Source organism: Podarcis liolepis, assembly GCF_965112155.1.
Source record: "Podarcis liolepis genome assembly, chromosome: 6".
NCBI lineage: Eukaryota > Metazoa > Chordata > Lepidosauria > Squamata > Lacertidae > Podarcis > Podarcis liolepis.
Window position 1 is genome coordinate 70,092,270 of NC_139559.1, and position 16,478 is coordinate 70,108,747.

General features: G+C 43.8%; 1 protein-coding gene across 4 annotated transcripts in view; it reads right to left on the bottom strand.

The window, feature by feature from the left end:
* The window catches only part of DDAH1 (dimethylarginine dimethylaminohydrolase 1), a 131,772-nt gene that overhangs the window by 110,418 nt on the left and 4,876 nt on the right, over nucleotides 1–16,478 (bottom strand). For all 4 annotated transcript variants that reach the window (XM_083511240.1, XM_083511239.1, XM_083511242.1 and 1 more), the window contains exon 2: nucleotides 14,031–14,128. The gene's annotated coding sequence lies outside the window, so the exon portion shown is untranslated. The remainder of the gene's footprint in view (nucleotides 1–14,030; nucleotides 14,129–16,478) is intronic.

Below are 16,478 nucleotides of genomic sequence, written 5' to 3' on the forward strand. Positions count from 1 at the left end.
TCCAGATTATTCCCCAAAACAATTGAATGCCAATGTTATCACCACAGGCCAGACGGTTGCTGCCGCCATGCCAACTTCCAGGAGCAGGCTGGCTCTCTAAGACCATTCCCAGGTGGCAAACCTGTTCCTTGTGTGTCCCATTCGTAAAATAGAAACCATCGTGACTGACCACACAGAGCTCTTTTGTGGACAGATGTAAAGCCCTGTTTGGCAGTGCCATCTAAGCAGCGCTAGTGATCCTGCAGAGCATCAGAGGCCGTGATTCTCTCTTTGGCTACCACTGGGCCCTAAGAAATAAAGCCCCTCACATTTCAAATGGGGGGGGGTATTTCAGGGTAGTGGGGAGGAAGTTTCCAGCATTATTTAAAAGGGGGTCTTTCCATGCCAAATCACCTGATTTTAATAGTCGACCGTGCTCTCATGACTCAGATTTTCAAAATTTTCAAAATATTCTCCTGCACCCAATTTTGGACCAAAAAATCTTAAAATATTATTTTGAGCTTATCTCATAGGTATCTACACATAATAATATTTTTTTTTGAAGAAAATCTGAGTTGTGAGAGCACATGGCACCAGGTGATTTGGTGTGGAATGACCCAAGAAGCACTTTGCTGTACCTCATACTATAGCAATGTTATCAACACAGGCCAAAAGGTCTCCGTTTTATGAAGCAATGGAATGTGTGCCTTTGGCATGCGTACTTAGCACATAGTTTATTGCTTTTTATTTGCATACTGTTTATTACAGTAGTCAATCAGAGTGCAGAATGAGAGACATAGATGCCCCTTGCCCTCCCTAAATGATACCCATGGCTGGAGGGTGGGCCCTTTTCGCTTGTGTTTTTGAGAAGACGGCAAGTGCCTTGTCGTTTACTTATTGCCCCCACGGCGGGCATCCATTCATGCGTAGTTCCACCCTCTCTGAATCTTAGCCTGTAATATAATCGACTGGAGCAAAACATCACCAACCTATATGGAGACTGTGAGCGAAATAAATCAGAAACATGAATGGACAGCAGGCAGGAGGAGCACAGAGAGGAAGACAAAACATGGGAATCCGTAGAGGGAGGCCGAACTCTAGGGAAAGATTGCAGTGGCGCCAGTAGGGTACAAAACATTGAGGAGCCAAGGAAAGAAAAGCATCTTTTAAGCCTCTTTTATATATAATCTGTTGGTGGATGGCATTTTCAGTTGGGCTTTTGTCACCCCTGACGCTGGTATTTGTGAATTGCTGGATTCTGAGAGGAGTTGTAGGAGGACACACTCTTAAAGGATTAAGTGGAAGATAATGGAAGGAGAAAAAAAAGTTTGGATGAGAAATGCCCTGTTTTGCAGTTCTACTTTAAACAGGTCACAAAACTGTAATTTGACTCACAGTAAAAAAAAAGGGCAATCAAATATTTTGAAACAAATATACTCTGAAGTTTCCATCACAGTAAGGATAAACAATACCAGTCCAACCCTGGTGAAGATTTGAAGACTCACTCCACACTCTCCCTTTTTGTTCATCCTAGCTTTAGAACATCAAGGGAGCCCAAATTGGAAAACAAAACTACACGACCAGGCTATTTGCTGATGATTTAATGATTATGACACCTGACCTGCCAAACACGGAAGCAGCAATACTTCGATTGCTCAGCAACTTTGCAACATTACCAGGTTTTCAAGTTAGCTTCTCAAAATCTGGAGCTTTATGCTTCAATGTACCACCTAAGATCCAAGAAGTATTCACAGAACTCACAGGCGTTAGACTCCGTCACACGAAGCTTAAGATACTTAAGAAGAATTATCACAAGAAACCTGAACACACTCTATTCACAATCCCCCTGTATGGCAAACAATTCTAAGAAAATTGAAGGGGGGAAATGGAGCAAACCCTCCCAGGCAGATCAGCAATGGTAAAAGTGAGAGTCTTATCAAAATTGCTGTTTCTATTCCAATCACTCCCAACTTGGATTCTACTCAAACAGATATGAAAGTGGCAGAAAAGTAGGTTTTTCCCCCTGTAAAAGACCCAGAATAAATGCCAAACTTCTGTACCTCCTCACAGTGTAAGGAAGCTGGGCCATCCCAAAACTGAAGCTATATTTTATTGCTAACAAAGTAAGATGTAAAAAGGTAAAGGTAAAGGAACCCCTGACCATTAGGTCCAGTCGTGACCGACTCGAGGGTTGCGGCGCTCATCTTGCTTTATTGGCCAAGGGAGCCGGCGTACAGCTTCCTGGTCATGTGGCCAGCATGACAAAGCCGCTTCTGGCGAACCAGAGCAGCGCATGGAAACGCCGTTTACCTTCCCGCTGGAGCGGTACCTATTTATCTACTTGCACTTTGATGTGCTTTCAAACTGCTAGGTTGGCAGGAGCAGGGACCGAGCAACGGGAGCTCACCCTGTTGCGGGGATTCGAACCGCCGACCTTCTGATCGGCAAGTCCTAGGTTCTGTGGTTTAGCCCACAGCGCCACCCGCATCCCTAAGTAAGATGTACCATCCCTTTTATTTTAGATCAGGCACGTCCAACTCCCAAGAGACTGAGAGCTACTCCCAGTATAAAAAAACTGACAGTGATCTACCCATTGTCATTGGAGGGAGGAGGAGCATGTGTGGGGATTGCCCAGAGTTATTGAGCTTTTCGGGGAAGACTCAGAGTCGTTTACCTTTTTTGCGGGGGGGGGGAGGATTGCCCAGAATTCTTGAGATTTTTTTACGGTAGTGGGCCCACAGTTGTTCAACTTTCTTTGGGGAGGGATCAATAAGGATCCCACGATCTATCAGGATCACAAGGGGATCTACCAGTGGATCGTGATCCACCTGTTATACATGCCTGTTTTAGATGATACTACAAAACAATGGGTCCAATTTAAAGAGAACTGAGAGAGGAAATTCCAACCTCCGCATATCCCTTCTTAAAGCAAAAAATTTAAAACTGGCCTAAAAATTTGAAAACGAATTCATACAAACCATGCTTAATACCTGGAAAGCGAAAGCAGGAATCCTAACTCCAGCCCATGGACACCCATCTACTTCCACAACACTTCATGACAATCTGATACGGCCAGATGGAGGGTCTATTTATTTGTATTGTTTGCTATTCCTATGATCCTTGTTTACAAAAAACAGTAAGAAGTTATTCAAGGGGGGAAAGGGCAAGCAACCGATAAGTGGTGTGTCAGCTAAGATGGCCAACAGTGTATCCTTTCAGATGGAATTACCAAAGTAGGAGAAAGGGGTGGGGGAGAGAGAGAGAAATATCCTATAGCAGAGCTATGTGTCTCCAAAAGGGGGGGGGGGTCATTAAAATTTGGCAGTTTCTCAGAAGAACAATGTGCTGCACTCATGTGTTCAGTATGGGGTACTATTACTAATCTGCTGTGATTCAGGATGCATAATAGTCAAAATTGCAAACAGTATCATCCTAAGAGTTCAAAATGCTAAATAAAAAAGAGAGGAGGAAAGAAAAAACTCTCAGTAAAAGGAAGGCATGGTACTTGAGGATGTAGCTGACTCCAACTGGCAAATTCTTTGCCATCCCATCTTCCGAGTCCTAGAAATACAGTTGACCTCGGCTAATAAATTTCCCTAAAACCTAGACATACTCTTGGCCTTAATCCCAAATTCACATAAGAAGCCATTTCATAGGCAAGAGTCTTATTTATACTTACTTGACTCCTGTAATATTTTATCTGAGGTGGCACTTTCAGCAAACCCCCACTACTGAATGAACTGCCTCTTTTACTTTAAAGTTTTTTGGGGGGGTTGTTTTTTTAAAAAGCTAATCTAGTAAAATCCCATAAATATCAGGAGGCTTTAGTTCCCTACATTCAGATGGGAAAAAGACTGAGGAGAAACCACATTAGCATTAAAATAATGGTAGCATCCAGACGGAGGCTGACAAAGCATTCATTTTTTACATCTCCTGTCATCATGCCAGCTGTCCCTCACTCTATCGAGATGCAGAGCCTTCAAAAAGAATGAGAAATTCAGGGAAGAGGAAACTGCTAAGTTTTTTTTTCCAGCTTCAAGAGGCCTGGTCCCCATCTCTACCCTCAACTGCACTCCAGCCTACAACCTCGCCACCAATATTAATTATTTTCTATCCTATTTCATGAGGGATGTATTTGTAACATTTTAACCCTCAATGCAAACTAGTAAAGTATTTATATAATCCAAAGATTGCCCCTACTACTTTTGCTTTATGGCTAGTAAGAGATCTAATAAATAGTATATTAATAGTAAATTAAATAATAATCGGTGTCTCCCCTCATCCAAAGCCACCCCAGTAGCAAACACACTGTTCTTGGTGGCTCTTTCCACGTGACACAGTTCAATATGGCCACCTAAGAATTGCATTCTGTAAGAAGTTGGCCCTTTTCCACAGAAATAGATATAACGGAACTCCCCTATCCAAATCTCTTGGATGTATGGACTTTTGTTACGCGTATTCAGTGTGAAGAAAACAAAGGATCATAGGCTCGCTGTCATGTGGAGATAAGGAAAAGGTGAGTCAGACAACAAAATGAATATCCACTTGGCTCTGCAGGAGCCAAGTATATAGAAGGTTGTGGAGTCCAGTATATAGAAGGTTGTGTATCAGGCAAAAGCATCAACTTGGAATCTGAAAGCCATGAATCATAGAGGGCTGACCTTCAAATCGCAACTGGTGATGGACCTGGGAATCAGGGATGGGGATTGGGGGAGAAGGTCAAGGGCAAGGCTCAGTAAGCTGCAGAGTTGGAGGGATAGAGATGGAGGAGTTCCCACATCCTCTAGCATTCAACTTAGTGCTTACTAAGCAGGTATGTAGGTAGTGCTGAATTTACTAAGTAGTGCTTATGAAGTAGGGCTTAATGGAATTAAGACTAAAAAGATTTGTTACCATTCTGCTGGTTGAAGTCGTACAAAGTTCAAGTGGTGTTCATGTGAACCACAACGACATGTGATTCAGTCCAATGATGTCCCCCCGTACCTGTGCATTACTTTTCAAAATGGCACCAACATTGACCCCTCCCTCGCCATTGCAGAGTTTAAACAGTGTTACTGTTCTTGAATGAGTCAGCTCAACACTGGTTGCAGGGCAACGGGAAACATTCAAGGTGCCTTGAAATCAATGGGAAGAACAAAGATGCTTATTTCCTCTATAGGGGAGTGATTATTCTGTGGTAGCAGAAGACAATCCACAGGGTTTTCTGGGGACAGCTGAAAGTTAGCCACACTTCTACCTAGCTTGCTTCTTTACCCCGATCATTCCGGTGGTTATGCAGGTATGCAGGAATAATATTTGGACATTAGCTCTGTGCTCCATTAAGTTTAAGGGTTGCTATTCTGACTGCCTCCTACACAGGATATGTTAAGGAGACAGAGAGGAATTTCCTCTTACTGCATCCTCGATCCAGCTCTTCTGAACACTATTGCACCTACTCTAACAACATTCTAGCCTTTTCTCTTGTGTCAACAGTTCAAGCTTCATATATAGGACTGAGTTGCTATTTTTCTTAAAAGGAAGCTTTTCCACCAGCTAATATTAACAGCAATGTTTTCCCGAATTAAGGAAGAAGAAGAAGAAAGTCAATGGAACCATTTTATATTTTTAAAACATTCCCCTCCAGGGCTCACAAGCCAAACAGTACAGCATTGTGCTAGCACATGGAACAGGCTATAAACAGACTGTCTGCCTTTGCTGTTAAGCTGAGAAAAGTCAGCATAAAAGGTGGACAAGGAAATCTGTACGCTACACATTTGCTATTTACAAGGCATATGTTGAAAAAGTTTTGCCAGTAGAACAAGATGACATTTTTTTCGATCTGGGATCGTTCCCTTGCCATTGCAGAGCCCAGGATTCTATATCCAACACGTTCTGAAAATGCAAACCCTTCCTAATTTAAGTTATGTCAGTTACCACCAGGTATAGACAGTATTTACTTATCTCCCCGTTACCTGGCATGAAAGGGCAATATCACTTCTCATGCTGCCATCAGTTCTCCATACACCACAAAGTGCTGTATTCCAGCAAGGGAGATTGCTGGAACAGCAAACACCCTACAATTAAAAAGACAGCTAGGCAAAAAGACAGTGCTGGAGGTGAAGAAGCAAAACCGAAAGAAAGGTCAAAAGTGTAATGGCATATAAAAGTCGACTGCTCTACGGGCGGATAGCTTTGCGTCAATTCATAATTTTATTGTATACCTAACAGACGCAGGAGCTGGATTTTTACTGTTTGCTGGAGGAAATACTTGTCAGTAAGTATCCTGGATAATTTAATGTTCTGGCACGATGTTAACACTTCACACTAGGAATCTCGGCTTCTCTAACTATATTAAATAACTAAGTTAATGCAGTATTTAAAGGTGCTTCCTGGCACAGTCTTTACCTTATGCCAGGAATGGGGAACTGGTGAACCCCCAAATGATATCGGATTGAAATGTCTACCGTTCCTGACAACTGGCCTTGCTTCTTGGAGTTGATGGGAGTTGAGAGTCCAGAAAACATCTAGAGGCCACAGGTTCTGCATCTCTACCGTGTGCTATTGTCAATACTGATAAGAAAAAGCAACACCTTTCCGAAACAACACAAAAAATGCCCATGGAACATGGCCATGCTTTCTTTCCATTACCATCGGCGGTGGCATATGTACCGACAAACATTTCTACCACAGTCTTACTGCACTTCCTGCTTATGCGTCCCAGAGCTATCATGAAAGTGTCTAGACATGTCCAAATATGTAAAATCCAGTCTCTTTTCTGTGATCCTAGGGAAACTGCGTAGCACTTTATGGTATAATCTAGGAAGCCAGATGTGGCCAGGAATCCCTCACAGGGAAACCACCGTTGACGTTGCCACGATAGAACAAAAAAGGCTCCTTAAGCAAGCACCGTGAATGAATGGATTTTACGTCACCAGTATAAAAGCCACTCATCTTCCACAATGAAAGATGTAGTTACACCCCACAAGCTGCATAACATGGAAATGTACTTTTATTCCCAGGGATGTGTGATCTACACTGCTTTAAAATTCTGACTGACAAAGCAGGATGTCAAAGTAAGAATTATGCAGCTATAGAATCACAGAATCGTAGGGTTGGGAGGGACAGGAGTCGAGGTTGTTTTTTGGAGAGCACAGTTCCACACCTTGCTCGTCTCTTTCCTAAGATCTGTTTCTAGTCTCATGGAGAAATAAGAGAATTACGAAATTTCACTCCTCCCACCGGCTCGAACCCATCACGCCACTCCGTTTAGATGAACCAGGAACATCAGGTATGAAATAACATCAAGTTTTGGAAGCCAGTCGTGCCAAGAGGTTAGCTTTGCATGCCACCATTTGCTTTATTCACAAGCGTGTAATATTGGGGTGGGCAGGTCCTTGTGCATTCCTAAATCGAAACGCTGTGTCAACCATCACTCTTAAAGCACATGCATGATTTCTTGGCTGCCAGCAAGTCTTCCCTATCGGTAGGAAAAGATGACATCGTGTCTGCTTACGTTTTCTCCTTCTCAAAGGCTTTTCCTCCCAGGAACACAAAGCTGCCTAAATGCGGAGGTCCCATGACATTGTAAGTGCCCACTCTTCCGCAGGAAGGCCTTATCTCCAAGAGCAATGCCATGCGTGGCTAAGGATGGACAGAATGCCAAACAGAAACTGATATAGACGACTTTGCAAAGAAGAAGAACAGAGAGTGAATAGCGATAATTTCCTGGAGCGAAAAGACTTCCAGCCACGATGAGATGCGCGACGGGGTCCCTCATCCCGCAGCACCAAGGGGTGATTTGCATGTGTGAATGTGACATCAGAAAGCAAATGACACAGAAGAAACACTCGTATCATCTCACCAGCACCTGACACGCTCAGTGTATTTCAGTGGGCTCGGTACATGAAGGAAGAAAAGTCAAGAGATTGCTGTGCATTTGTGACCTACAGATTTTGCACATTATATATGACCTGGAAGAGAATGCAGATGTGGAGCTGACATAGTCACCTGCTTCTCACACAACATCCAAGAGGGAATTCTTGCCTCTCCCCGTAGTAAAATGTGTGGACTGGGCACCAGATGTGACTATTGGGCATGTATCTCAATGTGAGCAAGTGGGACTTCGGTACATCCAACTCCATTAAGATTTAATGCAGAATGTTTTCTGCTTATAGTACAGTAATGCACGTAGAAGTTTGCATTTTTATTATTATTATTTCAGAGTCAGATCACAGTTATCTGCATACAGCCGGCATACAGCTTCTGGGTCATGTGGCCAGCATGACTAAGCCACTTCTGGCGAACCAGAGCAGTGCACGGAAACGCCGTTTACCTTCCCGCCGGAGTGGTACCTATTTATCTACTTGCACTTTGAGGTGCTTTCGAACTGCTAGGTTGGCAGGAGAAGGGACCAAACAACGGGAGCTCACCCTGTTGCGGGGATTCGAACCGCCGACCTTCTGATTGGCAAGCCCTAGACTCTGTGGTTTAACGCACAGCGCCACCTGCGTCCCTCGGAAAGGAAGGTACTGAAGTATAAAATACAAGCTTCTAAGTGATTCCTGCTTCAGTCTGTGATGGGAAAAGCTGCACTGACAGAAACATCTCCTTTCTTTTTGAAATAAGGTTACTAAAAAAAAAAAAAGTGATATGTGCACCTCCTTCCCAAACGTTTGGTGAACCCATTGCCCATATCAAAAGAAATATGACAAATTAACAGACACAGTCATAAGTGAAATTCAGTTTTGTGCGAGTGGACTCCCATTTGCATAATGGGACTTAACAGCTTAGTCAGTAGAAAATGAGACTCTTCATCTCAGGATCATGGGTTCGAGCCTCATGTTGGACAAAAGATTCCTGTATTGCAGGGGGTTGAATTAGACCAGTGTTTCCCAAACTTGGGTCTCCAGCTGTTTTTGGACTACAGTTCCCATCATCCCTGACCACTGGTCTTGCCAGATAGGGATGATAGGAGTTGTAGTCCAAAAACAGTTGGAGACCCAAGTTTGGGAACCAGGGACTAGATGAACCTCAGGGTCCCTTCCAACTCTTATGATTCTACAATTCCCTTTGCCTCTTTCCCCTCTGCTTAAACTCTGCTGCTGGGGACAATACCTCTGATTACGAACTTAATTTGTTCTGGATGTCTGTTCTTAAGCTGAAACCGTTCATAACCCAAGGCGCGCTTTCGCGAATGGCACCTCCCGCTGCTGCAGCGCTGCCGGCGTACGACTTCCGCTCGCATCCCGGGGCAAAGTTCGCAACCGGGAGCATCTACTTCCGGGTTAGCGGAGCTCGGAACCCGCAAGGAGGACGGTACGTAACACGAGTTTCCACTGTATTCCTACGCTAAGGTGTCATGCAAAGAGCTTAAGCAAGGATTAGCAACTCTACAATCACTACATCCAGCATGACAACATAAGGAGGACTACATATTTAGTTTATCTGCACATGGTTTATACTCTCACTGAAATAAAACCGGAAGGCATAACTTAAATATTAATTTAAATGGGGGTCTTTGTGGTCGGTGTGTGTGTTAAAAAAATAAAATCATTCATCAGTAAGTCAGGTATTGTGACCCCAAGGTTTCCTGGAATGCCTCCACGAATATAAGAGTGACATCATGTCTGTTCACTTGTCTCCTGTTGATAAATTAGCCAAACCACATAGGTAAGAGGAGCTTTCTTCTGAATTAGGACAGCAGCAGTTTGATCATCCTATATGTTTGTTCAGTCGACTGCTTAAGTGACCAAATTCTATTTGTAGTCATTGTGACAACGAAAGCTATGTCGGTTTAGGTGACATGTGCGTCAGTGGTTTCCCTCCCCCCTTCCTGACTGGAACTTATATGGCCTGGGACAGAAACGAACTCACAGGATATGAGGTCAGCACAATCCTCTGGAAATTTCTCCACAAATATGTGGACCTCCATGTTCAGTGAGATGTATGCTTCTGCATTCCAGTTCCTGGAAATGAGGGACCAGATATGAGGTAGCTAACCTTTTTTGAGCCAAGAGCCACATTGTCCCATAAACAATGTCTGTAAATTACCTTGAGACGTACATGTAAAAGCACTTTCCCAGCATTGGGAAGGAGCGAGGGAGGGGTTCCCAGGACCCTGCCAGCGCCCCGTGCTTCCTTCCTAAAGCCCAGCGCCACACTTAGCCAGCTTTGGGAAGGCAACATGAGGGCTGGTGTGTGTGTGTTCACTTTTGGTCTTGTTCCTCACACAGCCTCCACAAGGCAGTGTGTGGACCACGAGTTCCCTGTTGAAGTACCCTTGCAACCCACTTGGCATGAAAAGTTGGACCGCTCTGTTCCACATGGATCTCCATTGATCATCATCCCAGGCTGTACTGATGTGCAAGCAGGAGACTAGTTCTCTGCCAGTTTTAACGCAGTTAAGGTATCCCACAAAATATGGATGAATGTGTTTCTCAATCTTGAAAGAGCTTTATTGGTTCCCACTTTCTTTTCAGGCACAATTCTTGATGCTGGCCATTTAACTTCCCGCCACAGTGGTATCTATTGTATCTACTTGCACTGGCGTACTTCCGAACTGCTAGGTTGGCAGGAGCTGGGACAGAGCAACTAGAGCTCACCCCATCTCATGGATTCAAACCGCCAACCTTCTGATTGGCAAGCCCAAGAGGCTCAGTGGTTTAGACCACAGTGCCACCCGCTCCCAATAAAATGGCACTGGACCAAGGACTTGACCACCAATTAATACTGGCAGTTGAGGCCCTTCTCTGAGTTCTCCCATGTCACAAGTTAGGCAGGTGTTACCAGAAAGAGTACCTAGTTTTTAAACTCCTTTCCTAGAGAAGTTCACCTAGAGCCTTTCACTGGGCACCTAACCAAAACCACCCTATTTTCCTGAATTTATAGTTGACATCATAGCTTTTAAGGCATTTTTTCCTATTGTTCTATTTTTTAGTTGCTGTTTTTAGTACAGTTATGTATTGCTTTTATAATCTATCCAGTGAATTCTATGAATACGAAGGGAGGATAAAGGGGGAATGTCTATATAAATAACATTGACACAAATGATAATTTTATTAAAGCTAGAATTATTCTCAGACTTTCAGCTTTGACTAACTTGCACATTCTTCGGATTGCGATATTAAATCTAAAATTCACGCAGACCTCTTTCCACACAAGGGGTGCTCATTAATTCTTTGCTCTGGCTATGTGGCTTTTATTTTGCGAGCAGGCGGTCACCTAAGTTACATGGTGATATTTTGCTCTTTGAATGGATGACTGAAGCTTACCTAGCGTGCTGGATCTTTTGTTCTTTTTCACCCCATCTCTCCTATTGTTTGCCATGGCCTTGTTGTTCCGTCATGTGTAAAATTAGATTCTAAGCTCCTTGGAGAAAGGACAGCACCTTTCTCGCTTTGTTCTCTAAATGCCTAACACGCTTTTGGGTCATATAGAAGTGGAAAAAATATTAATGTAAGCATTATATGAACTTCAGGAGATGATGAAAACATTTAGATATAGCACATTGCAAGAACCTTTAAGGAAAAATACAAGAAAAGGAGTACTGGAGCTGGCGACTAGCTCACATATTCACGAAAGAATCTGGAATCCCAACTGAAAGCAAAATCTGTTAACAGGTTTGCGGAAGTTATGTGCAAAATGTAGAGAAGAAAAGTGTGCTTCCATTTCCATTATCCAAGCCCCAACAGTGACTTTTTGCAGAAAGTCAAATTAAAATTCAATGTGCACTCTCCTGGCATTTTACCTTTGTTCAAAGCAATTTAGGAGCAAGATACTATTTAGGCTCATGGCTGCATGTATTAATGGTTTTGAATCACTCGCAATCATGCATATTTTCTCCAACATCAGACTGCATCATGGAATTGGTAGTCTTGCAATGCATCTGATGGCACACGGGCACTTTCCTACCCTCTCCTTCTCGCTGCACCTCCTAAAGAGCCATTTCTAAGGAGTTGGGAGACCCTCTGGAACAATGTGGCACAGGTAGTGGCTCTGGGAGGAGGCAATGAGTGGAAACTGGGATGTTGCCTTGCATTAACAAACCAAAAACAAGCTCAGATCCAAGCCACTGAGTCATTCTCGAGCAAACATGATTGACTTTGGCATAAAACACGACAGAGGGATTTGGTGAGATTGTAGGAGATAGTTTGGTGCAAAAGGGTTCAATGATCATGAGAAGGCAACTATCACAAGAACACCTTCTGTCACAGGTAAAAGCATAACAGAAACGCGCATTACAGGAACATACAGGGGCTATACAGGGGCAGAACCTCGTGGGGGCTCAGCTATGTTCCCCTCCCAAAAAATATTTGGGGGGTGCAGGTCCTCCAATACCCCGAATGATCGGGGGGGGGGGGGAGAGGAGGCCAAGTGTGGAGCCAAGCATGGCACGGCTTCCGTGGCCAGCTCCTCCTCCTCCTCCTGATGTGAAAGGAGGCCCCAGCTGTTCCTGAAGCTGCCACATGATGTCACGTGCATGAAGTTGCTCTCACATGCGTGACATCACACACCATATGTGCTCTGCCAGCCCCCCAATCTTCAGCGCCTCCTCTGCTACTATACATGTTGCAGTCTTTACCGACTGCTACCAAGCCACAAAGAGGACAGCCAGTTTGTTTCCTGGTCCCTGCAGCCTAGTGGGCGTAACAAAAGTATAACACAAAGTTACGTATATTGCAAGCTCACTGAACTGATCTGTGATTTGATCGATATTTACTGTTTGCTCTTTGTTTTAGAATTGGTTCGTTGTTTATTGTGTTCATGATTATAGTCCTCAACATATGCTGTGATATTGTTTCTGCTGCGGGATTTATTTTAACAAAGAGGGAGCTAAAAGTACCCTAGATAAAATAATGCATAATAATAAAGGGAAAGGACGACATATTCCATATGCTGCTTCCTTCTGCAAATAACCATGTGAAACAATTACGTCATTAACACCATGCATGGACTCAGCCATTATTTCCCTCTACATCCTTGGCTGCTGCTCACAAATGCACTAGATTATCTCTCCGCACACACCAGCCATCATCAGCCCTGGCATATCTTTCTGCATATAGAAGCTTTGCCTGTGGCAAGTATGGGGGAGATGAAAGCATGAATCAACCTTTTGCTTTTCATGTTCCCAATGTCTTTAACGAAAGGGGAACTTGAACATCTGCCACAGACAGATCACACATCTTTTTGCAGGGAAGAAGCCTGAGTTACTTCTTTGCACATCAACCTGAAGTGTAGAGGACTAAGAGTGCTCCCGCTTCCTTTCAAACCCTCTGCGTAATGCACAAAGCCACATCCCAAGGTAGCATGTTACTTGCACATTGGAGCTAAATTGAAACTAGGTCATACTGAGGCTGTAACTAAAATTTAGAAGTTATAGCAGAACTCGTTTTGTGTTTCCTTTGCATTTATTTGGTCCCTTGATTTCGTCTCAACTGGTTCTGGTGATTTGAGTCTTGCACGCTTGTGTCCGACTGACGGGGATATCCAAATTGTTAGAAAAGTTGCCAAGGGCCTAGAGCTCTGAAACTTGGAATATATGTAATCCAAAGCTAAAAACACTATTCTGTCAAAACAGGGAGCTCAAAAGTTCACCCCAAATGGTTAAGGAACTTCTTGACAACAAAGAAGCTGAATATTTGGCACTCGGGTTGCCCAAAACATGCAGATTACTCAAAAAGTCCAAAAGGGAGACAACTGCAAGGGTCTTCCTGGAAATGAGGGATAAAACTGTTCTCCCCAAATAGCTAAGACGCTTCCAGGCACTCAAGAAAGTTGAAACTTGGTGTGTATATTCTTAGTAGCAGCTAGGAACAGAATGCTACTTTCATTAATGAGTAAATGTGTATAAGAACAGGGTAGGTGTTTCAATTAAGATTGTCACGCTATGCAGCAAAAAAATGCTCATATCAAATGTAATTGCTCAGTGATCTCATCACCATCGCCCAGCTATGCTCCTTCTATCTGATTTCAGAAGAGTTTCAGAACACAGAAACACACATCAGACAGAAATTCCCATGCCAGAACTTGTGATAAGGAAGTCAATAACCTTTCAAAAAGCTGAGTAGTCTCACCTTCTTGTTTAGCTTGCAGTTGTCCCTCTAATGTCCCTCGTTGTCCAGTCATTTTACGGGTTATTAAAAGTTCACAGGTCAGTCACAATAGCCTTCTCCTGTTCAGATGAAAAACAGCATAAAGATTTCATGAGGGTTTTTTTCCCCACTGCCACACATACATGTTTTCACCACCACATGAAAATGTTTTGTCTGTTCTGGCTCTTAGAAATCTGCATTTATTTTAATTTGGATTCCACATTATTGGAAAAAAGTTGCACGATTTAGTACACATTTTCTTCACATCCAATATATGGTTCAGGGCTGATTAGGGCTTGGCTTAGCCTCTGAAGTGGTTTGAAATGCCAGCACCATCCGCACTGGTTACAATAAAAAGTGAGCATTGTTGAGCATGTACCAAGGACCTTTTTCTCACCACTAAGTAACCACAACCACATTAGGGGATGGGGCTTCTTCTAGGAAAAGCAACATAGCTTTTCCTGCTCAAGCCCCTGCACCTCTTCGATTTGAAACGAAACATTTGTCAACATCCACCTTCAGTCCCGAACCCCCAATTCTGAATATCGCCAGGGTAACTGTTAGATTTCCACACACACCCTCTTTAATTCCCTGAAGAAAAATAAGCAAATGAGACAGGAAGTTCCAGAAGGCTCTGTAGGTAAGATGAACCATGAGATCTGCAAAGATACAGCAGAAGAAGAAAGGAGAGGCACAGGAATGAAAGAACATCTTTATTCCCAGGGACTGAAAAAGCACCCAGAACCTGTTCTTAGCAGGCCTTGTTTATACAGATGTAGCACAAGGAATGTAGACTTGTCTATTTGTTCCTGAAGAATACTGCATTAACTTTGTGCAAACCGAGGAAGCAAAAACCTGAAACCACTTGAACATTAAACACTGAGGTCATACTTCAGTTCCGCTGTCTTCTCTATGCATTTCCATGTTTAGCTGGCCCCCTCCCCAGCTTTTCACCTCCCTTGTGAGTCACGGAACCAAGACATTTACTACTGAAGGGATGATTTAGGGCTGCAGGAACCAGTGGTCTGGCAAAGGCAGCAGGAGAGGCCCATTCAAAGGTAAGCGCAAACATTAAATGCAGAAAAGTGTAGGGCTGAGGGAAGAAACCCAAAGTCGAGAAAAGGAGAAGAATGAAAGACATAGGAAGGAGAAACTCGAATCTGGAAACGTTAAAGAACACCACAAAAGGTGTTTCCATTGAGCAAAAGCTTTCCTAAGAGAACATTTAGACACCAGCCTTTGGACATGTCTGCCATCCATCTCCATTCTCAATATATATTTTCAGGGCATTCATGCAAAATGAAACCTTGGCCCCAATAGATGCTCCTTGGTTGAGTTACTGTCCCTAAATGAACACAGGAAACTCAGACGACCCAGTAGGGCACAATAGGGTCAAGTTCTGCTCTCTCCCATTGTAGCCTGTACTAGAAGTTCAAGCTTCAATTCCTGGCATGTCAAGGAAGGGGCAACTTTATCTGATAGTTTCTGAAGTCCACGTGCCATAATGCTGTGTTTATGCTGTGGTCAGCTCCTGCTGCTGATGTTGCCATGTCTTTGCAAGCTACTCCAGGAAGTCAGTGCAGCACAGCAGAAACCCACAGCACACAACACTGCCTCATGAGCCCTGGCTGACCAAGAAGACCGGCTGGAATTCTGGTTTCCGCCTCCAGCCAAAGCATCATAAAGCTGGCATGCAACTGGTGCTAGCAAGCCAAACATTAGGATTTCCTTCCATGACGAGAATTGTGAATTATTATTTGGGGAAGAGGGGTTTGTGTGGAGGGGCAAAGAAGAAGAAGAAGAAGAAGAAGAAGAAGAAGAAGAAGAAGAAGAAGAAGAAGAGTTTGGATTTGATATCCCGCCTTTCACTCCCCTTCAGGAGTCTCAAAGCGGCTAACATTCTCCTTTCCCTTCCTCCCCCACAACAAACACTCTGTGAGGTGAGTGGGGCTGAGAGACTTCAAAGAAGTGTGACTGGCCCAAGGTCACCCAGCAGCTGCATGTGGAGGAGCGGAGACGCGAACCCGGTTACCCAGATTACATGACTACCGCTCTTAACCACTACACCACACTGGCTTCATGCTATAGGCGCAAAGATGTTCTGTGTTGAACTTCTGAAATCTATTTAAAGTCTGTTCCCAAGAAGAGTACAGTTAATCTGTGGACCTTCAAATGGTAGTAGATTGCAACTCCCATCACTGGTATGCTGACTGGTGCTGATGGGAGTCTAGTACAGGGTTTCCCAAACTTGTGTCTCCAGCTGTTTTTGGATTACAGTTCCCATCATCCCTGACCACTGGTCCTGCTAGCTAGGGATGATGGGAGTTGTAGTCCAAAAACAGCTGGAGGCCCAAGGGTGGCAAACTCTGGTCTGGCAGGATCTGGAGGGTCACAGGTTAGTCATCCCTATACTATGGGATGGAGGAGAAG